Raw genomic sequence first — 23,916 nt, 5'->3', positions numbered from 1 at the left:
CCCAGACTGCGAGAGGGAAGTCCACAGAGGGGTCCCGGACTGCGAGAGGGATGTCCACAGAGGGGTCCCGGACTGCGAGAGGGATGTCTGCAGAGGGATCCCAGACTGTGAGAGGGATGTCCACAGAGGGGTCCCGGACTGCGAGAGGGCGCAGGCCAGGTTGAGGGACCCCCGCCCGTCCCGACCCCCCCCAGAACCCCCCAGTGCACAAATTTCATGCACCTGGCCTCTAGTTTTACATATAAGAGACTTGAGCATCCTTAGATTTTGGTAACCACAGCGTCCTGGAACCAATCCCACGATACTGAGGAATGACTCTACATGCACATGTAACCACTATAACCATTACAGACAAGTCCTTAAGTGTAATTTTCTATTTGACGTTAATGAGCTTTTTAAACAAGAAAAATCATGGTCATGTAGAGTTCGCATATTAGGTGTCAAAAAAATGTTTACACAATGTGCCACTTTCAAGCTCTCCAAAAAAATGATGGTAAAAAGGATAAATTGTCGTTAAACAATGTATTAATTATTCAACAATAACAAGAAAACAAATAATAAATACAATATGAATGAAGGCAAAAGCATTGTGCTAAGTAAAAGAAGTCAAACACAAATGACTACACAGTATGTGTCCATTTAAAAAAGGCAAAGCTGCCCTGACTGGTGTGGCTCAGTGGGTTGAGCATCATCCTGTGCACAGAAAGGTCACCAATTCAATTCCCGGTCAGAGCACATGCCCAGGTTTCAGGTTCGGTCCCCAATCAGGGTGCATATATGGGAGGCAATGAATCGATATTTCTCTCATTGACGTTTCTCTCTCTCATCAATGTTTCTTTTTCTCTCTACCCAACCCCCTCCTCTCTCTCTCTAAAATAAATAAAAACTTTAAGGAAAAAACGGCAAAACTACAGTGATGGAATGATCAATGGTTGCCAGGTGCTAAGGAGTGGGCGGAGGGTACTGATTATAAGGGAACTTTGGGTACTGATCAAATGTTACCTTGTGATTATGGTTGTGGTTACACCAGGTATGTGTAGTCACAACTCATGGAATTGTATACTTAAAATTGGTGGATTTTTATTTATGTAAATTATAAGTTAATAAAGCTAACTCAAAAAAAGACCATTATAGCCACTAGTGAGTTTTCGCCTGTGAGGTGCTCTTAACACATGCTGTCATCATACTCCAATTGGTCAAGGTCCAATACTTTTAACTATCAAATGTAAAACCCTGCAAACCCTCCTCAAGTCATTGATAATATAACAACACATGAAAAATTCAGTCCTGACCTTTATGGCCTAGTTTTAAACCACACACTACCTTTCAAGGGCAGTACTGAACAGGTGATAAAACAAAAGCTTTAGAACTGAACATAAAAAGAGCCTTACCTAAGGTAGAAGAGAAATTCAAAGCCTATGTTGGTACTGAGACTAGCACCCATGAAACACAATACTGCAAATTACTCTTTCATTCACAGATGACACAATACTGTCAGAACAAGTTTATCTGCCAACTTAAGACTGTCCTGAAACACCAAGTCCATCTCTCTGGGAGGGCCAGGGACCAAAGTAATCTACCAGCCCGAGTATCCCACCAATTTCTGGAAAAGAGAACTCAGAGACTGACATTCTCTCCTTCCTTTGTGTCATAAATTTTATTATTCTACCCTACAGTTCCATATTCTGCTTCAGTACCCAAGTACAGAGATGACACCTCACTTATTTGTTCAAGAAATATTTACCAAACACTATTTTAATTGCTAAAATGAGTAAAATATGGGTCTTCATTCAGTGAACCAGGGGTCCAACAGATTAGATCAGAGAGGTATACAAATGATAGAAAACAAGGCAGACAGTAGCTTGAAAACATTACTTCCTTAATTAACTCAACATTTATTATAGGTATACAGTTTCTGGCACTGTTATAAGTCCACAGGATACAATGACAAGAAAAAAAATACACAGAAAGGCAGAAATGTTCTCTCTGACTAATTGAGTTCCAAGAAATGCTTGCTTAGAAAAAGGGACAACTGAGGTTGATCTATGAGTAAGAAAAAGTTCTATCTGGGAAAGGGCTTTTGAAGCAAGAGGAACTGCATGAATTAGCACAGGCATGGTAGCTGGAAAGGGATTGTCCAGTGTTGCTGACCTATACAAGGTAGATCAGGAGAATATTGGCAGAAATGCCAGGAAAAAAAAAAAAAAAGGTTGCGACCAGATTTGGATACCTTTGAATGAAAAATTTGGAGTTTGTTTCTGGCAGCATACAAAATGCCATGGAAATTTTAATTCATTTTAGAAGCCATGACACAACAGTTCTTAAAAAGGACTATATATTATAATCATATATTAGCTTTTATTTAAAAAAAAACAAACATGAGATTCTGACTCAGTAGATCTGGAATGTAGCTTGGGCACATGGCACTAGGAGACTGATACACACCCATGGTTAAGAATCAAGGCTGTAAGAAGGGAGTCATTACCAGCTCTAAAAGAAGACATCCAGAAATATGCTGAAGTGTGGTTGTGATTCAAATAGAACTAGGAAAAGCAGATACAACAGACAAAGGCAAAGAAACGCAGATACAAATTAGAACTTTTAATGCTCCAAAAGATTTCAGGATTAAGATCTCCATGTTAATAAATCTATGTTTCTTTTAAAAAGTTATTACACTAATCACAGTCTGTTTCAGTCAGCTACTTCAAAGATGATTGGAAAGTTAAAATCAAGGAACAAGAAATTCAACAATATTTATAAAACAAAGTGAATGGAGGAGACAACAGCTAGGAAGAACATAAGCAGCTCAATGATCACAGAAAGAAGACACTGACCAGAAACCGTCCACCCTGGAATCCAGAGCTGCAGCAGCACAGCCAAAGGTTGGGGAGGTGTCAGGGTGGGGATGGGGATGCTGCTGAACACACAGAGCTCATCTGGATGGAGCCATGGCTCCCTCTCCACACACCCGACCCCCAGTGCAGTCAGAATGCATCTTCCCTGAGGTGAAGACTGGACATTTTGGAAACATGAGACACAGAGCGTACAGTAAGGTATTGAGATGAGAAACAGTTTTGATGAAGAGTGAGACCAAGTAAGGTACATGGAAACTTTCAAGAAATTAGCATATTACTCCAAATCACGGAAAGAGGTTTAAGAAACCACAAAATTATGTATTATTATATAATACATATCTTATACTATATATGTGTGTGTGTGTGTGTGTGTGTGTGTGTGTGTGTGTATATACTATTAAATATATACTATTCTTATTCTATATAATTCCTCATTTAAAAGGCAGGTAAGCCCAGCCTGTGTGGCTCAGTGGTTAAGCACCAACCTATGAACCAGGAGGTTACGGTTCGATTCCCAGTCAGGACACATGCCCAGATTGCAGGCTCAATCTCCAGTGTGGGGTGTGTAGGAAGCAGCCAATCAATGATTCGCTCTCATCATTGATGTTTCTCTCTCTCTCTCTCCCTCTCCCTTCCTCTCTGAAATCAATAAATATATAATAAAAAATAAAACAGCCGAAACCGGTTTGGCTCAGTGGATAGAGCGTCGGCCTGCAGACTCAAAGGTCCCAGGTTCGATTCCGGTCAAGGGCATGTGCCTGGGTTGCGGGCACATCCCCAGTGGGAGATGTGCGGGAGGCAGCTGATCGATGTTTCTCTCTCATCGATGTTTCTAACTCTCTCTCTCTCTCCCTTCCTCTCTGTAAAAAATCAATAAAATATATTTTAAAAAAATAAAAAAAATAAATAAAACAGTTAAAAAAGAAGTTGTACATTAAAAAAAAAACTAATTGCTTACAGTCCTAGTGTCCAGAGACATATCATTTTATCTCCATGTTGTTTACTCCCAATTTTGACACAGGTCTATCTCACATAATTTGAGATAGTTCTTTTCATGAGCATTTTTCTCTAAGTATCATTTTATATTTTTTAATATATTTTATTGATTTTGGAGAGGAGGAGAGAGAGAGGTAAAAACATCAATAATGAGAATCAATGATTGGCTGCCTCCTGCATGCCCCCTACTGGGGATCAAGTCCACAAACCGGGCATGTGCCCTGACCTTGAATCAAAATGTGACCTATTGGTTCAAAGGTCGACGCTCAACCACTGAGCCACGCTGGCCAGGTTCTAAGTATCATTTTAATAGACAAAGATGACTTCATCATACAGAACTACCAAAATTAACCATTCTTTTTCAGTCTTGGGAAAGTGCATATAATATTATGAAAAATATCTTCAGTCACACATCTTTGCTTGTATTTTACAAATTATTATCTTGGGACATAGTCTCAGGAATAAATTAGCAGGTCAAAGATTATACACATTTAAAAACCAACCATAAGCCCTGGCCAGTGGCTCAGTTGGTAGGAGCATTGTCCAGAACGGCAAAAGGTTGAGGTTTCAATCCCCACTTGTTTTTTCCCTTTCCCCATTCCCTTTCTTAAAAAGATAAAAGTCAATAAGCATTTGGTGAACATTGTTTTTAAAAGCCAATATCTTGCCAGTTTGCTATACAAAAATCTGTGCCAGTTACCCTTTATTAGTAGTTTAACTGCTTAAGATGGGTTCTTGCATGCTCTATACTAGGAACATCCCAGCAACAAAGAAAGGATCCTTTCTTTACTGTGATTCATAAGTTTACTAATTCCTTGCTATAAAATTAATAAATTCACTATAATGAGTCAAGTATGAAATTTAAAATCTAAAGATTTGATCAAACAATAACTGAAGACAATGTAAGCAGACAGTTTTTTTAACAGCAAAATTAAAAATGTCTATTTTCTTAGTTACCTACTTCAGTAACTATTCTGGGTATTGCTAACTCTTTAAACCCTGTTATCCCACACGTTCCTTGTAAGTTTCCCATCATTGGTTACATTTTTTAAAAAGAGCATGCTGGTGTAAATACTGAATTGAATCAATAATAACTGAATTTTAAAAAATACTTCCAAAATATTTGCACTTGTGTGCAACTAAAACCTTGCTGCCACCTATTACATAGTTCTGTGTTTGTTTCATCATGAACAAGAGTGATATAACCCCTAACCTCATGAAGTATTATGTTGGAATGAATCTGAAATCAGAACAGGGAAGTTTATAATTGCACTGGTGGAAAAAGTCAGTTCAACTCTAGTTCTTGATATGAGCCAGACTATCTAAATGCTTTCACATTTATTCAAATAAAAACTTTATCCTTTGGGGAAAATAACCCAGGTATAGGATAAAGTGGTGGGCCTGCCACTGACTACACAGAGACCACCCAGGGCACCTGACAGCCCAGGGCCTCTCAATCCAGAAAAGGTGACTTTACAACCTGACTCCACCTGCCCAGAATAGGCTCAAAGGCAGCAATTCCAAAAAAATCTGTGAATCTCTTCAGTTTAAAACAATAAATAAATAAACTACAACAGCTAATCTTTGCCATCACCTTCCAGATCCTTCTGTAACATCAGCAAAAATGATAAAGTTTCTTCTGAAGAGGCTTCTAACATGCTGGCTGGTCACAGGCTCTCCGTCCACATTTCATAACCCAGGCAGAATACAGAACTGAAGCCGGTCCTTCAGTACTTCCCGGCCATACCTCCCTGCCCGAATTTATCTCTCATCTCAGCTCAACCTTGCTCTTCCGCCTCATAAAAGCCATGCCTCCTTACTCTTATCTCGCCAAATTACACTCTTTGTCCCTCTGAAGTGTCTGTCTTCCACAGATAGTGGCTACAACACTTCCTGCAGTCCCTGTGCATTTTGACTAACAGCATACACATTCTCCTCTCCCACCTACAGGCTTTACCACCTCCTCCACACCATCCAATTCCTGGTTCGGTGCCTTGCACACTACAAAATTTCAAAACTCTGTATTCTTACTGCTGCCTATGTTTCGGATAGTTGAAATGAAGAACAAAAGAACTCTGGAAAACTTAGTTCCTGCTAAACAGATATTTAATCTGTAGCATAAAGAAGACAGCTAACATTCAAACATTTAACTATTTTCTTTAATTTAAATACCAGGGTGGGCAAAAGTAGGTTTACAGTTGTGAATATACAAAAGTTTGTTCTTGTATTATTATTTACTAATTATTGTATTATTTGTATTATAACTGTAAACCTACTTTTGCCCCTCCTATATATGAAATTACTTTTTTATTTTAAAGGAATAGCCACTAAATCCTTTTCTAACCTTAATTTTTAAAAATAAATGTCAAACACAATAAAATTATTTACCTTATAATTCTGGATAATGTATAAGTGAAATATTTTTTGAATTTTTGTTGTTGTTGTAGTTAATCCTCACCTAAGGATATTTTTTCCCCATTGATTTTTAGAGAAAGTGGAAGGGAGAAAAGGAAGGAGGGAGGGGTGAAGAGAGAGGGAGAGACATTGATGTGAGAGAGATACATCGATTGGTTGCCACCTGAATGCATCTGGACTGAGGCAGGAATCAAACCTGCAACCCAGGTATGTGCCCTTGACCGGGAATCAAACCTTTGACCCTTCAGTGCTCTAACCACTGATCAACACTGGCCAGAGCATATATGTGAATTTTAAAAAGTAAAAAGCTTTTTCTGGAAATCCCATCAGTACTTTATAAAAGTGCCTGATGAGTGAAGGGTTCAACACAAACAAAGCTCATGCCATCACATAAACTGTTTTAAGGAGCATTCCAAACCACTTAATTTAATCCTGCACACAGAGAAACACTGTCTGTTTTCTTATTCTACGTAAAAATATGCTTCTAAGCCCTGGCTGGTGCAGGTCAGTTGTTTGGGCGTTGTCTGTGCACTGAAAGGTTGTTGGTCCAATTCCTGGTCAGGGCACATGCCCAGGTTGTGGGGCTCAATCCCCGGTAGGGGCATGCAGGAGAAGCCAGTTGATGTTTTGCTCTCACATTGATGTTTCTCTCTCTCACTCTCTCTTTGCAAAAATCAATAAATAAATATCAAATTAAATTTACAAAAATATCTTCTAAGAGTGATGATTTATCTTCACAAAGAGGTAACTGACATTCATAAGTACTAAAAACTGTAAAGGATTCAAATATTCAATATGTTGGTAAAGTACTTTCATTCAACAAATATTTATTAGAAACCAACTATGTGCCATGCATTGTGCTGGGCACTATACTGATTTAGAAACAAGAGGACAGAATCTCCAATGATGAAACATAGGACAGCCATGCTTGTTTGCATTAATGACTACTAACATATTCCCTCTTTCAAGATTTCTAAGCAACAGCTCCAACATATAAAGACCGATATAGAGAAGCAAATTAGGTTTTCATTCCACTAGCAGATACATGTCCAGCATGTTCTTAAAGGAAAATGGTTTATGTTTATGGTGTCAGTTGGAATTGTCAACTTTGGGTTTTATCAAATTTATTTCATGTGAAAAGGAAGACAACAAAGAAAAGAATAAACGCAAAGCTGGTTTCCTGAATGCAGCTGCAACTAAAAAAGAAGTTAAAATTAAAGACCTAGGAAATGGTGGTGTTACTTTAAAAATTATTTTAATTTTTTAGAAAGCTAACTCATAAAAGGAAAAAACAACAACCAATACCTAATGGTACAACTAAAGGTTCTGCCAACATTTATAAATTGTGTTATGAGGCAAATCCAATTCTTTTCAAGTATCATCATCATTTCAAGTACTTCCATTACTATCCAAATAGGTATGGGGTCCTTAGGTATCTGGTATCTGAGGGGGATGGGTTCCAAGACCCAATAGATATTGAAATCCCCAGATGCTCAAGTCCATTATATAAAACTAGAGGCCCGATGCACGAAATTTGTGCAAGAGTAGGCCTTCCTTCCCCCAGCTGCCGGCAGGCACCCAGGCTTCCCTCTGGCCGCCGGGCACCTGCAAGCACCCAGGACCCGGGCTTCCCTCTCGGTGACGGCATGCACCTGAGACCCAGGCTTCCCTCGCAGCCCTGGCTTCGTCTGGAAGGATGTCTGGTCTAATTAGCATATTATGCTTTTATTTGCATATAACCTATGCACATCCTCTCATACACTTCAAATTATTTCTAAGTTATATATAATACCTTCATATGATGTAATGCTATGTAAATAGTTGTTACACTGTATTTTTTAGGGAATGACAAGAAAAATATGTATGTATATGTTCAGTACAGACACAATCATTGTAGACCGAACTACATAAGTCACATAACAATATACTTTTTTCCCAAGTATTTTTGTTTGTTTTATTATTATTTTTGTTGTTGTTGTTGTTGCTAATCCTCACCGGAGGATATTTTTCCATTGATTTTCAGGAAGAGTGGAAGAGAGAGAGGGAAAGACAGAGAGAAACATTGATATGAGAGAGACACATGGATTGGTTGCCTCCTGCAAAAGCCCCAACCAGGGCCCGGGCCAGGGAGGGGCCTGCAACCAAGGTACAGGCCCTTGACCGGAATCGAACCCAGGACCCTTTGGTCCGCAGGCTGACCACTCTATCTACTGAGCCAAACCGGCTAGGACTATTACTATTGCTTTTTGACCCATCTAGAGATAATGGAGTCAAATTAAATAAAAATACCTCTATCTCACTTAAATATATCTGGATCCCTATATTGTGCTGAGACAAAATTGAATAATAAGTTTTATTGATGCTTACTATATGTCACTTCATTCAATACAAAATATAAACTACAACCTAATAATTATCTTAAATTTCTGGAGACTAGGATTAAGTAACTTTCTCCAGGTTAGAAAACTAAATAATAGATAAGTCATCCTTCAAACCAAGACTGTCTACAAAGCCCATCCTCATTATATTTAGTTATGCATTATCCTAAAGAGACTTAAAATAACTTATACATTAGAAGAAATAAGCACCAAAGCAATGAAAAGAGGTGCACTGATGTAGTATGCACAGAGTGCTTTAGGAGGCAGAAAAAAAAGGTAGTCTTAACCTCAAAGTGAGAAAGACAACAGGTCTGGCAGACCTGGGGAGAAGATGGTAATAATAGTTCCACAGAACACAAGAACCTCATAAGGAGAAAAAAAGGCAGAGATGACAATGTAGTTTTTGGAAACTACAAATATTATTTAACAATTGGTGAACTTTTAGGTATAGAGATGAGACAGTCAAATGTTTACTTATAATACTTAATTTTCTTTTTATATATCTACTAGAGGCCCGGTGCACAAATTCATGCACAGGTGGGGTCCCTCGGCCTGGCCTGCGATCAGGGCCTTCTCACCCAGTCCCGATCGGGCCGGCCGGCCGGGGGGGAGGGACCGCGGGAGGTTGACTGGCTGCAGGAGGTTGGCTGTGGGAGCACACTGACCACCAGGGGGCAGCTCCTGCGTTGTGTGTCTTCCCCCCTGGTGGTCAGTGCACGTCATAGCAACCGGTCATTCGGTCGCTTAGGCTTTTATTGATTTCAGAAAGGAAGAAAGAGGGAGGGAGAGAGAAACATCAATGATGAGAGAGACACATTGGTTGGCTGCCTCCTGCAAGTCCCACACTGGAGATCAAGCCTGCAACCTGGGTATGTGCCCTGACTGGTAATTAAACCATGACCTTCTGCTTCATAAACTGATGCTCAACCTTTCAGCCATGCCGGCTGGGCTATAATATTTCATTTTCAATGTAAGTATATATTTAAATCCATGCTATCAAATATTATTTAGAAAGACTGTTTTTCTCAATCTCGTGAAACAAGTTTATTCAAATGATTCACTCACATCTTTTTACACTCTACTCATCAGTAAAGTCACTTCTTTAGTCTAAAGTCAGTTTTCTAAAATATAGTATCTTCATTTCTAGGTTGTTAGAGATAAATTATCGTTTTTTATTTAAATATACATGATACTGCAACTGGAACTGTTACCTATCCCCAGTGCAAAAAAACTACTTAAGTCAGTTTTTCCATTTGATTTTACATGCACTGGTTTTATGCACACACATGATCTGGTAAACATAATTACAAAATTGGTGTTAAAAATGCCTTTGCCTTTCTTATTACTTCCACTAGTGAATTCTGAAAATATCTGAAACTAAACAATGATGGAAAATCGTGTTTATTTACAATATGTCATCACAAAGAATTCTTGGCTATTCAAAATAAAGCCATTGAGATAGCTGCCTCTAAGATGAGAGATGTTTACATGCTTTTCTACGGTGGATGATTTATTAGGGAGGAGAGTGCTCACCTTATATTCCAGTAATCACAGTACCTCTGTATTAACTTCTCTATGCACGGGGTGGGGGGCGGGGGGCGCGGGTGAATAAGAAAGGTCTGACCTAGATCAGTGACTCTCAAATTTGCTATGTATCATAATCTCCCAAAGAGCTTGTTAAAACACCAACTCCTGGGATACATGCCCCAAGTTTCTGACCCCATGGAACAGGTAGAGTCTGAGAAGTGGCATTCTTTAAGTGTTTCCAGGTAGTGATGATGTTGCTGGTCTGGAGACCTTACTTTGGTCCAGATTATTCTAGACCTTGTTCATCATGTTAAGGGTTTGGATTTTATTCTCAGGCTATGGGAAGTCATTGAGAAATTTCAAGCTGGGAAATGATATTACAAGATTTGTGGTTCTTAATATATCAGTGTGACAGCAATATGGACAATGGAGTTTTCACATATAACGTATTTCATATATTCTAATATGAGTACTTTTCACATGTATAATTCCTAATAGCAGGATACATCTTTGCAGTCAATGGTGTTTCATAGTTTAATAGGCAGTGAATTTCCTTTCTCAGTGGTAAATAAAATAATGGTGTGTATTATAATTTACAGATGGTTAATTCACTAAAAAACAATATCATTATTATACAATGTTGCTGTAAGAGGGAAAGCACGCTTTACTTCCATGTTATACATGAGGATTTTAGACAGTATAAGAGATCCAGCCTCTGTTTCAGATCACATGGCTAGTAAACAACAGGTCCAAAATTATAAATCCTAAATTTTTGACACATAAGCCTAACATGACACTGCTTACAATAATGATCTGTAGGTTGGTTGCAGAAAGAATGGAAGGAAATGAGAACAAAACAGAACACTTCAACAGGAGCCAAGAAAAGATTTTATGGGTACCAGGTGTAAAATACCAAATTTAAGCAATTAAGATGAATCGCTTCAAGATATTTATTAAGAAACTATAAATAAATGAAAACCACCAAATGTACCACCTCCACACATGTAGAGATAGAATCAAACAGCAGTTTGGGAACACTGTTTCACACAGTGCTACAAGATACAAAAGATGACATAATGTCTCTGATGAGCTAGGCAATGGTTTCAAGATTCACTTTAAATAACAGTAGGTGATACCATGAAGTCAGCTGTGTGCCAAGATGGGTCCTGGGCCTGATGGGACAGCCCCCAGAATGCCATCAGCTTTCTAAGAGACTACCAGAAACCCACGACATTTTAGCAACAGCAGCAACTCTCAGAAAAAACAAATTATTGTATGCATTTGATCACATTTGTTGGAAAAGGTTTAACTTTCTGAAATACCATTCTGTAGGCTGCTAATATAGTTTTTAACTCTAAAACATAAAGGGGAATAAAAATCTAACTAATATTATTTGTCATAACATCCTATATATTCCCACTCCCTATTGCCAGACTATTAATGAAAGATCTACTAAACCGTGCAATCTGCTCAGCACATCCTGGAAAGCATGCTTATACCTTTACTTGGATCATTTAAATCAGTGGTTCTCAACCTTCTGGCCCTTTAAATACAGTTCCTCATGTTGTGACCCAACCATAAAATTATTTTCGTTGCTACTTCATAACTGTAATGTTGTTACTGTTATGAATCATAATGTAAATATCTGATATGCAGGATGGTCTTAGGCGACCCCTGTGAAAGGGTCGTTCAACCGCCAAAGGGGTCGTGACCCACAGGTTGAGAACCGCTGGTTTAAATGTTCTAATCATGATTATCTATTAGGATTGTGCAAATATTCTTCCTCAAACAAACCTCCCTTGCTAAAACAACTACACATTCTGAGGAGCGAACTATCTGAGTTGATAAATTACCCTGGGACCCAAATAGTTTTCATCTCTGAAAGGAACTCTAAATATACTACTTAAATCTCACTCAACTTCTGACTAGAAAAATGCAAACTGACTTAAAAGTGGCCACAAACTTTTGCTGTAACCTTCATCTATGTTTAAAAACTTGACTTCCTTGACTGAAGTAAAGAGTTGTCACAGGAGGTGTCTATACCAGATGTGAGACCCGCAGGTGCTGTATTAAGGCTGCAAGTTAAACCTGAGGAACCTAAGAAAGCACACCAAGAGCAACTGACCAAGATATTTCTATTTTGACTGCTTGGTATTATATTCATTACAAATGTTAAAGTCTTGGACTGATTTAAGGGAAAAGCATTTAAATGTTAACAGCCAATAACAATAGCGGTACATTCTGACAATTAAAGCATTAAAAAAGCCACAGTATTTTTCAGTTTGACATAGCTTATGAGCAAAATAACCCAAAGTTAAAGGCAAGGCACATAGCTAAATCAACCCGTCAGTAACTATTCCCCCAACCAGACAAATGACAAGAGGTTCTAAGCAATGGCTGAATTGTGCTGGGTAAACAACAGCAAAGCAATATTCTTTAGGATTCTCACTAGTGGCAATTAACACCATTTTTAAGTCAAAGCAGATTCCCTTTAAAGGCACTGCTTGCCTCATCCAATTTCCTAATAGGTGGTTATCAAAATAACTAGACCATCATTATTTTTCTCATCCCTTAGTTGTAAGCATAAAGATGGTAATAAAGCATAAAGCATCCTGAAATGGAGATGTGGTCTGTCCCTGCTCGTGGGAGACCAAGGCCCAGGCCCACAGCCAAGGCTCACTTTGGATGACTCCCATCTGAAGGAGTCACTCGAGGTGCCAGGCAGCAAGCTCATAGTGGGAGGGGGACCCTGGCTACAGTACTAGGGCGTTTCCAGTAGCCACAATGTCCCAAGACTGTTCCAGCAGCACGACAGTAGCCTCTGCCTGAATATCAAAATACAGAGGTGGACAAAAGTAGGCTTACAGTTGTAATATAAAGAAATAATACAATAATTAATAAATAATACAAGAATAAACTGTTTCACATACTAACCTCTGTCAACCTATTTTTGCCCACCCCTATATATCGTTTCAAATATACTCTTAGGATTAGAGAACATGCGATGAGAAGAGAGCAATAATTAAAACTATATCTAACAAAATCTGATTAGAAGCAGATAAAGGAATAGTACTCTACAATATAAAGCAACAACAGAAAAACCTTTAAAGTATGAAAATTACGGTACAGATTTAAATGCAGTGCTATATGTGATAAGAATAAGAAAGTTAGATTAATTTTTTTCCACCTTTTAAACTAAGATCTTATTTTTTGCCTTAGTCACCAACTGCGCTTTATTTCCTCACCTCTTTTCTCAAAAAAAAAAGAAAATAGTAGTACATTTTTTTTAAGATGAATCCTGCTCACATTCCTCATCTCTACAGATTGATTGCATTTCACCTATAGTACACTAAATTCAATCTCTAGATCAAATACATTGAGTGCAACATAAAAAGGTCAAAAGTAAATACCCTATAAACTTATTTTTATCCTTTTATGAAATGATAGTGAAATCACTGTATCTGGAAACAGTGTGGAATGATCATATTTTAAAACATTTCTTTAAACTGAGTCCCATGAGGGTTTTAAAAAATCGTGTGAGGTGCCATATATTATTCCTTGTTTATAAAGTTCTCTATGTATAAATCCTGGACAGAAATCACAAACAGGCAGAGAGGGAGGGAGGGGAAAAAACTTTTTTAACTTTAAAAGCCAAAACAGAGATATAGTTTCAGAAAGTATAGGGTGAACTAACAGCTGACCTTTGAACACCACTTGTCTCTGAAAATGGAAAGATTTCGGGGCAATGAGAAAAACTACTACTTTAAAACAGCAATTTTGAAAATGTATTTTTCCCATGTGTTGTTTTTTAAATATGCTCTTGATTTATTTACTGTAGGTCTTTAATTGCCACAAATAAAAATATTTACCTGATAGTTACCAAAATATTTATTGAATATTTTTAACCATACATATTTATTTACCAAATATTTACCTACGTGTTTCAGATGCTTAATTAAAGTAACCTTTGTCAATACAATTTCAGTTCACAGCCTGGCATTTTTATTATCATTTTGTTTGTTTGCCTTTTTGCCAAACTGGAAGAATTTAAAGGCAAAGAGATGTAAAAATTCTAAGTGAAAATACAAAAATGGTGTCAGAATACAAAAGAAATTAACCTTTTAAGAAGAGATGGTATGTAAGGAAGGGATGCAAACTTCTTTTTGCAATTTTACTTCTGAAGAACTCTAATTCAGATACCAAAATTAGATAATGACAAACTGGGATACAAACAGGACTGTTGGGCTAAATTTAGACATTCCTTCGCTGCAGCATCTACCTAGGTCACTTATTGAATGGTTATCTTGTCCTAAAAAACTTTATGTACATTACCTCAGTTAAATCTCATGATTACCCATCTTGTATGCATTATCATATATTTGCTTCATACAGATACAGAAACTAGGGTCCAGACAAGATTGCCTACTTGCCCAAGGTAAACAAAGCAATTGAGTGATCCAGCTCATTCAAAAATCTGGTCTGATTCCAAAGCATGTGATCATTTCTCTGTGCCAAATTCCCTCTCACAAAACAGTACCACCCACCACCTCTTGAACATACATTTCACATACATTATTTCCTTAAATCCTCAACACTCCCAATGAGGTCAGCATTATCACTTTTATTTTAAAGATAAGGAAAACTAAGACTTAAGCAGGTAGCTTGTCACGATTTAGCTTCTGGTACATGGCTCCAAAATCCATATACATATTCTTTTCAATATACCATGCTGCTTTTCATTCTATATTTCTATAAATCTATCATCACAAGATGACCCCTTCCTTTGTAGGAAACAGTGATTCTGTACAGGATGAAGATCAAGTCAGACATGATCTTTTGTTACCCTTCACATGCTCCCATCATCTCCCCCAGGCAGACAACCTCTCAAGAATTTATATTATTTTCAGTCACACCCTCTACGATCGATCCCTTTCAAACAGATAAGTGAAAAAGCTGGAAAATATTAGAAGGCAATCTGCCCCCAGGAAGTGGTCATCAGGACCACTGTCAACAATCTGCCATACTCTGCATAATCTTACTACAAACCCAAAAACCAAATCAAGTTTGGTATATTTTTTAAATAAAAAATTAAATCTTTCCATATTGTGTCATTATCAGCTGATTGACGACAAGCAACATTTCCAGGTCTGACATTTCATCTATAAAATAAACAACATGCTCTCGAATGACCCTTCCATTTTAGAGCTCTCAGTTATCTGATGTACACACACCGCTCTTCCTTTGCCTGCTTGTGCGGAAGTGCTGGAAATTTATTGGGCAAGGGGCTAGGGAGTGGTAGATAAAACCCCACAGTATGCAAAGCAAAGTAACCATTAGGTTCTGCTGTATACACAAAGATCTACTCACCAGCAGACACACACAAAGTCCTATCTGAAACAAGCAACAAAAGCAGTCCAGAGCTTATACCTTGCCATCCCAAAATGAATCATCTATTTTTAGCTCAAATCCACTCAGGAGAGGAAGACGACTGGTCTGTAGTATGGGCTCACTAATACTGGTAGGTCTCAGGCAAACTGGAACTCCTATCCTTAAAAGTAACCTTGGCTTGACTACAAAAATAAACTGAATACAAGGACAGAAAGCTATGAAGGCTTAAAGCGTGCCAAGGAAGTAGCACTTCAAATATATAATTCTACTTTAGTATTTTACTGATTCTGATAGAAAGTATGGCTAAGGCTCAAAAAAGCCTGGACATCTTTACATTCTAATCTTAATTTTCCAAGTCTAGATGACTCATTTTACAGTTTAGAAACCTGACAGAGGAACAAAATTGGCAAGATTAAAATTAAACTCATAAAGTCACTTGTGAAACAACCTTAAGTAATAAATGGTGAATTTAGGGCTGTGAACAAAGTTGAGAATTTTAATACACTCTAAATCTGATGAAAGATACAAAGTTTTCCATTTTAATTGTAAAGAATATATTATCTCTAAACTACAGCACATTAATGAATACCTGCAGTTCAACAGACTACCTAAATTGAAATGAGAGAACTGGTATAAACAAAATTTTCTCAACCCAATCCAGGGAGTTTTGCCTAATATTCCAGCTGCTGGCATCACTCAGATGCAAGGGAAAGAGCACTAGACAAACAGTAGCCTAACCCGAAGTCCCAACTCCGCCATTAATTGGCCATGTGCCTCCAAGGCTCCAGGGCTCATGCCTCACAGGAAATTCAAACATCAGGCGGGTATTTCTAGAAGGACACAGTACTACCAAAAGGAAGCTGCTGGAGGCCCCAATGAAAGCAATGGGAGTCCTTTAAGCTTTCTTATCCCAAGCAGGTTGGGTAAAACAGCTACAAAAATAATCATTTGGCAAAGCTTTTCAGAAGAGAATGAAAGAAGATACTGCCCAATATCCTATCTAATAAAAGAGTAATATGCAAATTGACTGTCACTCCAACATACAAGATGGCCACCCCCCATGTGGACACAACATGGCCAGCAGGGGAAGGCAGTTGTGGGCGATCAGGCCAGCAGGGCAGGGCAGTTGGGAGGCACCAGGCCTGAAAGGGAGGGCTGTTACGGGTGACCGGACCTGCAGGGGAGGGCAACTGGGAGGACCAGGCCTGCAGGGGAGGCAGTTGGGGACGACCAGGCCGGCAGGGGAGGGCAGTTGGGGGTGACCAGGCCAGCAAGGGAGGGCAGTTAGGGGTGACCAGGCCGGCAGGGGAGGGCAGTTAGGGGCAATCAGGCCAGCAGGGGAGCAGTTAGGCGTCCATCAGGCTGGCTGGGGAGTGGTTAGGGGCAATCAGGCAGGCAGACAGGCGAGCGGTTGGGAGCCAGCACTCCTGAATTGTGAGAGGGATGTCTGACTGCCCATTTAGGCCCAATCCCAGATTGGAGAGGGTGCAGACTGAGCTGAGGGATACACCCCTCCATGCATGAATTTCGTGCACCAGGCCTCTAGTATTCTAATAAGAAAGACAGCCCTAACTGATTTGGTTCAGTGGATGGGGTGTCAGTCTGTGGACTCAAGGATCCCAGGTTCGATTCCAGTCAAGGGCATGTACCTTGGTTGTGGGTATATCCCCAGTGGAGGGTGTGCAGGAGGCAGCTGATCGATGTTTCTCTCTCATTGATGTTTCTAACTCTCTATCCCTCTCCCTTCCTCTCTGTAAAAAAATCAATAAAATATTTTTAAAAAGAAAAGACAAATAGCCCTGGTCAGTGTGGCTCGGTTGGTTGGAGCATCATTCAGTACACCAGAAGGTGACGGGTGCAATTCCAAGTCAGGGCACATACCCAGGTTGTGGGTTCCATCCCTGGTCAGGGTGTGTGTGGGAGTCAACCGATTTATGTTTCTCTCTCACCTTTCTCTCATCTCTCATCTCTCTCTCTCTCTCTCTCTCAAATAGAAAGATATAATTTTTCTTTTTTTAATATATTTTTGTTGATTTCAGAAAGGAAGGGAAAGGGAGAGGTAGAAACTTCAATGATGAGAGAGAATCAGTGATCAGCTGCCTCCTGCACACCCCTATTAGAGATTGATCCCACAATTGGGCATGTGCCTTGACTGGGAATCAAACCATAACTTCCTGGTTCATAGGTCAATGCTCAACCACAGAGCCACACCAGCTGGGCAAGACATAATTTTTTCTTAAAGAAAATTTCCACACCAATTGGGAAAGAACAAAAAGCCTTTATACAAATAAACATTTGTATCAACTAGTGGGTGACAGGTAGCTTCACACTACAGATGTATAAATGGCATACTGGGAGGCAAAAAACAGGAGAGGGGCCCTCTGCAGGGGGGTGGGAGGAGGCACACAAAACTGAGATAGTGAAGTCCAAGCAGAAGGAACAGCCTGTCATGAAGATAAAAAGGTTGATAGGACCCAGAATGGTGGATCAGTTGGAGCTCCAGATTGTGGAGCTCTCAGCTACACTAATAAGGCTCTTTTAGGAAAGTGTTCCTAGTGCAAAGGGAAGAGGTTAGTGGCAGTCAGGAAAGAGGCTGAGCAGCACTGGCAGCTGCAAGTGAGGAATAGCAGAATAAAAGCAGTACAACAAATTCAGAACAGAGCAGGCAGGTTTGGGAAGGACTTCTAAAAGGGAATCAATAGGACCTAGGGATCAAGTAGATGAGAACTGAGAGGGAAAATGAGATAGGTAATGCTGAGGCTTTGGGTCTATAGAGTTTTACTAGTAAACATTCACTTTGTAAAATGAAAAGAAGCAGATTGACCCTTAGAGGCAGAAGGGCCATTCCCAGGCGTGGTGGGGCCTACTGTTACAGAGCCTGCAGGGGAAGAAGCAAAATAAACAAGTCTGGCCCAGAGATGGCAGTGGATCCAGCAGCTGCAGCAAAAGAAAGCTTGAAGGTTACAAATACACATCAGCAAAACTCCTCACTTATTTGCTAGACTTAGATAAGGGAACTTCTTTCTATCCTTATAGAGACCTCACAAAGTTTCCTGTTACCTCCTACTTTCTTTTGAAGATATTTAAGATGCCTACTTAAATCCACAGAGGCAGGTTAAACAAGGGTAATTTTTGTCCTTCGCCCAGAGTCCCTAAGGGTAGCCACAAACCAAAGGAATTACTTATTCTCTCTCCCACCCTCTACTATAACTAGCCATTGGACAGACTGGCCATATAACCCATCTATTAGCACAGTCAGGAAAGACTAAAGGAGATAATGAGTTTGGTTTAGGGCAGGTTAAATTTAAGGTCTCACTAGATATTTAGGCAGCTGGATAATCTGTACCTCAGAATAGAGTTGGAGATATAAATTTGGGAGTTGTCAGCACACAAATGATATTCAATACCATGGAGAAGAGCAGCAGACCTAGGACAGAGGCCCTGAGGAGGGGCTGATATGTGGATAAAAGATAGACAAAGAAACTGAAGGATCACTTTCAGTTTATTTTCTATACCAACTTCTTTCCTAAGAAAAAAAACCTTCTGTATTCACCAGACCTATGCATTTCAGTGCCAGATCATCTTAATACTGTAAACAACTATAAATTTTACCAATTTCAATTGGTAATAAGAAGTCATCTTTCATGTGCCTAGGACTATCAGGAGAAAAGGGACTGACTGCACCTAAGTGCCATTTGCTGATGAAGGACATTTCCAGATAAAGGAAGTTATTCCCCGTATGTGAATGGTTTGCAGCTCAAATGCCATCAAGAATCAGCTAGGTGAGTGTGCAGCATTAAGATGCATAACAATAATTGTTGTGTCTTGGTTCTACTGGAGTAGGCCTGTGCCTTTCTTATGGGCTTTCAAATTCAGTGTGTTTTATAGAGAAAACAGAAGCCCAGGTACCTGCAATATCATGTGAAGTAGGAATCAAAACCATGTCTCCATGAGCTCATAACCATAGCACAAGGTGGCATGCTAACATATTTTTCTTTTACTTTATATCACCAAAGTCTTTCTTCCTGCCATTAACCATTTTTCTCTACAGATGAAGTGAATACACTGTGTTGTAAAAGGAGGCACTTTTTAAACTGATCAGCTCTATGACTTTGGGTAACTTATCTCTAATCCATCTGTAAAACAGAGATGATATTGCTATGAGGAGTAACTGAAAGAGTACTTGAAAAAGGCTCTGGACTCAGTGAACATTAGGCATTCATGAAAGATGAGGAAAGAAGAGGAGATGATATAGAGTAAATGATGAAAACCCTTTTTTGTTGTTGTTAACCCTCATTGGAGGGTATTTACTCCATTGTTATTCAGAGAAAGTGGAAAGAAAGGAGGGAGGGGGGGAGAGAGAGAGAGAAAGAAACATCCATGTGAGAGAGACACACTGACTGGTTGCCTCCTGCATACAACCAACTGAAAGTGCAGAGCAAACCCCCAACCCAGGTACATGCCCTTGACTGGGAATCGAACCCTAGACCCTTAGGTGCTCAGGCCGATGCTCTAGCCACTGAGAAAAAACGGTCAGGGCTGATAATCTTTCTTAGCTACATCACTGATATCAAAGTGTCATTAATATCTACACAGCTATAAAAATCACAAGTGCCATACACACAAAAAAAGCTAAACCTTTTGTTGGTCTCTCGTTTAATTGTTCAAAGTTTTTAACTAACAAAATGTATTCAACAGCAACTAAAATGAAGAAGTTTAATTCTTAGAATCTGAATTGACTGTGCTTTTGACCTTTTGTAGCATCTCCTGAAAAGGCTGCTGCTACTTAAAGGAAGCAGATACTGTGATCCCAGGGGATCAGAGTCACATTTATATTTAAACCCTGGTCTTCTTGTCAAAGAATTTGCATAGTTCTCTTCAAACAGAGATTTGGGATTAAAAATCTTTATACCAAACCAAGATGAGCAAGAAAAAGGTAGAAGAGTCTGCCCGGTGTGGCTGAGTGGTTGAGCATCAACCTAGGAACCAGGAGATCATGGTTCAATTCCTGATCAAGGCACATGCTCAGATTGTTGGTTGATCCCCAGTGGGGGGGGGGGGGGGGGGGGAGGTGCAGGAGGGCAGCTGGTCAATAATTCCCTCTCATCAATGATGATTCTATCTCTCACTACCACTCCCTTCCTCTTTGAAATCAATAAAAATATTTTTTAAATAAAGAGAGAAAAGGGTATAAGAGAGCAAAAAATGTGAATTTTGTCCTTGTGTGCTAGTTATATTTACTCTGTTTCAAGGCCAAGGCTGGCACTCCTCATCTCTTTGCCTTCTTGACGCTTACACCTTGAAGTTACTGGAGGAAGACCTGAAGAGCACAGGCCCATTAAATGCATGCAAGCCTGACTCAGGACACCTTGTACGTGAAAATACTCGACATCTTTTGGTATCCAGAACCTGAGGCACAGAGGTAGGAGCTGAAAAACATGGCTTTCAGGGTACCTTGACCAGTAACAGGTATGTGTCACTATAAAATCATGCACATACTGTTTTTCTTACCCATGAAGTGGGAATAGAACCATCTATCCTATACACCTGCAAGGGTTTTTAAAAAACTAAACTAGTAGTGAACAGGAGAATACGCTATAAAACAAAAGGCATTTCTTCCATGCTCTGTCTAGAGCAGTGCCAAAAGAAGAATACCAGTATAACTTAAAGTAACCATTCTTGGTTTTCTTAAAGAGAAAGAAAGCTGGTCAAACCAATGCTCCAACACTCTAAATTTCAATCCTATCTGGAATCACTTCACTATTTGGGGTATCAGTTTCCATCATGAATAAACAAGGGTGGGGGGCAAACTGGACCTTCAAATTCCAGTCTTGCTGTGATGTTTTTATCATCTATTCATCTATATATGCCTGTTCAAAGGAACTAGTTAAAAGCTATGGTTAGTGAATGGTATGAGACAAGATGTAAATCTTCTATTTCTTTATAAAAGCTTTTGCTGCCCATGTGCTTTTTTAAGGCATCACCATATAATTGAGCAAATGTTTTTCTAGTGTTAAATATATGTTATTTTGTTATCACATGCCCTTAAATGCAAGAAAAACAAAACAAAACACTGATGTGCTGCATCACTGGGGAGAGGCTGGCTATGCTGGACTTGCTGGGGAATACAATGTCAGTCACATTTGGAGATACACCAGTGGCAAGGCGTGGTGCCACTGAACCCTTAGTGGGAATTTTAAAGGTCAAAACTACAAAAAATACCCTATCAAATCAGGTCGCCAGACAGAACTTCATCTTTAGAAAAAATTAACTTTAGAAGATCCACTTTTAAAACATTATGTTTTAAATAAATTTCTTGGGAAATGCTTGATTTACATTAATCTAAAAGTATTTTTATAGTCCTGGCCAGTGTAGCTCAGTTGTTTGGAGCGTTGTCCCCCTGGTGTGAACAAGTTCACTTATGTTGAACCAAAGGGTAGCGGATTCAATTCCTTATCAGAGCACATGCCCAGGTTACGGGTTCAATCCCCAATCGGAGCAGCCTCTCTCTCTCTCTCTCTCTCTCTCTCTCTCTCCTCCCTCCCGCCCCATTTTTCCGCTCTCTAAAATCAAATTTTTAAAAAATAAAGTATTTCTACAAACAAATCCATCATAATAATCTTATCCTAAGAATCAGAAAAAGACCTTTTTAATATTCTCTATAAAATCTGATTTCATTAAACAATTGGTTGGATAAACAGGTAAGTTTTACTACTATGATACAGTTCAATTTTCGTCACTAGCTGTTAAATATTTTATAGCAACTCTGAGCGAAGCAGAGGAAACCAATTGTTTTTTTCTTCAGGAGCCAAATGGACCGCTAAGAAGGGCCTAAGCTGCAGCTAGGACCATGCTTGACAGTAGGGCAGAAACCACAGCAGAAGCTACTCGGGTACACTGCAGTGAAGGGACTGGATGTAAGGATGAACCACCAGACAGTGAACAACTCATTACACCAAAACACAATTTCTTGACTTGTTTACTCTGAAATAAACACTTGCATCTATTTTGAAATGGATGTGTACCAAGATATCACCACAGCAGTAAATCAATACACTCTCTTGTTCCAACTACAAAAGCCCAGGGAAAAAATGACAGTCCTAAACTGAGCAGGAAATCACATTCAACAGTACAAGGTGTTTATTATATCACTAGAGGCCCGGTGCACAAATTCGTGCGCCAGTGGGGTCCCTCGGCCTGGGATGCAGGATTCGGCCGAAATCAGCTCTCCCGGCATCCCCTGAGGGGTCCCATTTGCGAGAGGGTGCAGGCCAGGCCAAGGGACCCCACCAGTGCACAATCGGGGCTGGAGAGAAACGCAGGAAGTTAGCCAGCCGGGGAGGGACCACAGGAGGACTCCAGAGTGGGTCCAGCCCTTCTCGCTCAGTCCCGATCAACTAGACCCCAGCAGCAAGCTAACCTACCGGTTGGAGCATCTGCCCCATGGTGGTCAGTGCACGTCATAGTGACTGGTCAACCAGTCGACTGTCTGCCCCCTGGTGATCAATGCACAACATAGCAAGCGGCTGAGCGGACTTAACATATCATTAGCATATTATGCTTTGATTGGTTGAACAAACGACCGGACGACCGGACACTTAGCATATTAGGCTTTTATTATATAGGAATGGGCAGCCAAGGATTCATCTAAAAAAGTCTTTCATTTATTCAAACAGACTGTCAAATTATAATTGAATACCCAGTAAGAATAAAATAAAGGGAAGCATTTTTAATCTCTTAAGAAAAGAAAATGAAAATGATTGAGTTAAACAACAAAACTTTTTTCTCAATTCTATGTTTAATTCCATCAGACTTCCCTTTCAATAAATAAATATAACAAAACTCAACATAACTGTGAACCTTGTTTAGCCTTGCATTGAAGAGGCTCCTCCAGCAGACTAAAGATTATCCTAGCCCCAAGAACAAGGTGTCCTTTTGATTCTGGGTCCAAAGAGTATAATAGTAATTATTAGTAAACTGTCAGGAAAAACAATAAAAGGGTTGGTGAGGGGACAAGAACTGAGTTTCAAGTCAGTATTTGGATTTTATGTGTTTGTGTGCTCTGGCTAAAATAGGATGACGAGAAGAACAAAGTGAGAATAATCGTGTGTGTGTGTGTGCGCGCGCGCACACGTACAATCACATATTGAATACCATAAACTATAATTCAGGTACTATCTTTATTTTTATCAGATATAATACACTTAGAAATTTGTCTATATCATTTTCTCTTTTCCTTTAAAAGCAAAAATTTTAAAACTAAATTTGTTTTTTACAATTTAATAGATGCTGTTAATTAGTAGACATTAAAAAGCTTTAAAATTTATTAAATGATGGTATGGAAGAAAATTACCCCC

At 39.3% G+C, this 23,916-nt stretch overlaps 1 protein-coding gene across 7 annotated transcripts in view; it reads right to left on the bottom strand.

Annotated features, from left to right (window-relative positions):
• Nucleotides 1-23,916, bottom strand: part of SRPK2 (SRSF protein kinase 2) — a 138,981-nt gene that overhangs the window by 100,782 nt on the left and 14,283 nt on the right. The window lies entirely within an intron of this gene.

The sequence above is a fragment of the Myotis lucifugus genome, unplaced genomic scaffold, assembly GCF_000147115.1.
Source record: "Myotis lucifugus unplaced genomic scaffold, Myoluc2.0 scaffold_18, whole genome shotgun sequence".
NCBI lineage: Eukaryota > Metazoa > Chordata > Mammalia > Chiroptera > Vespertilionidae > Myotis > Myotis lucifugus.
Note: the sequence above shows the minus strand (reverse complement) of the source record. Positions and strands in the feature narration are given on the sequence as shown.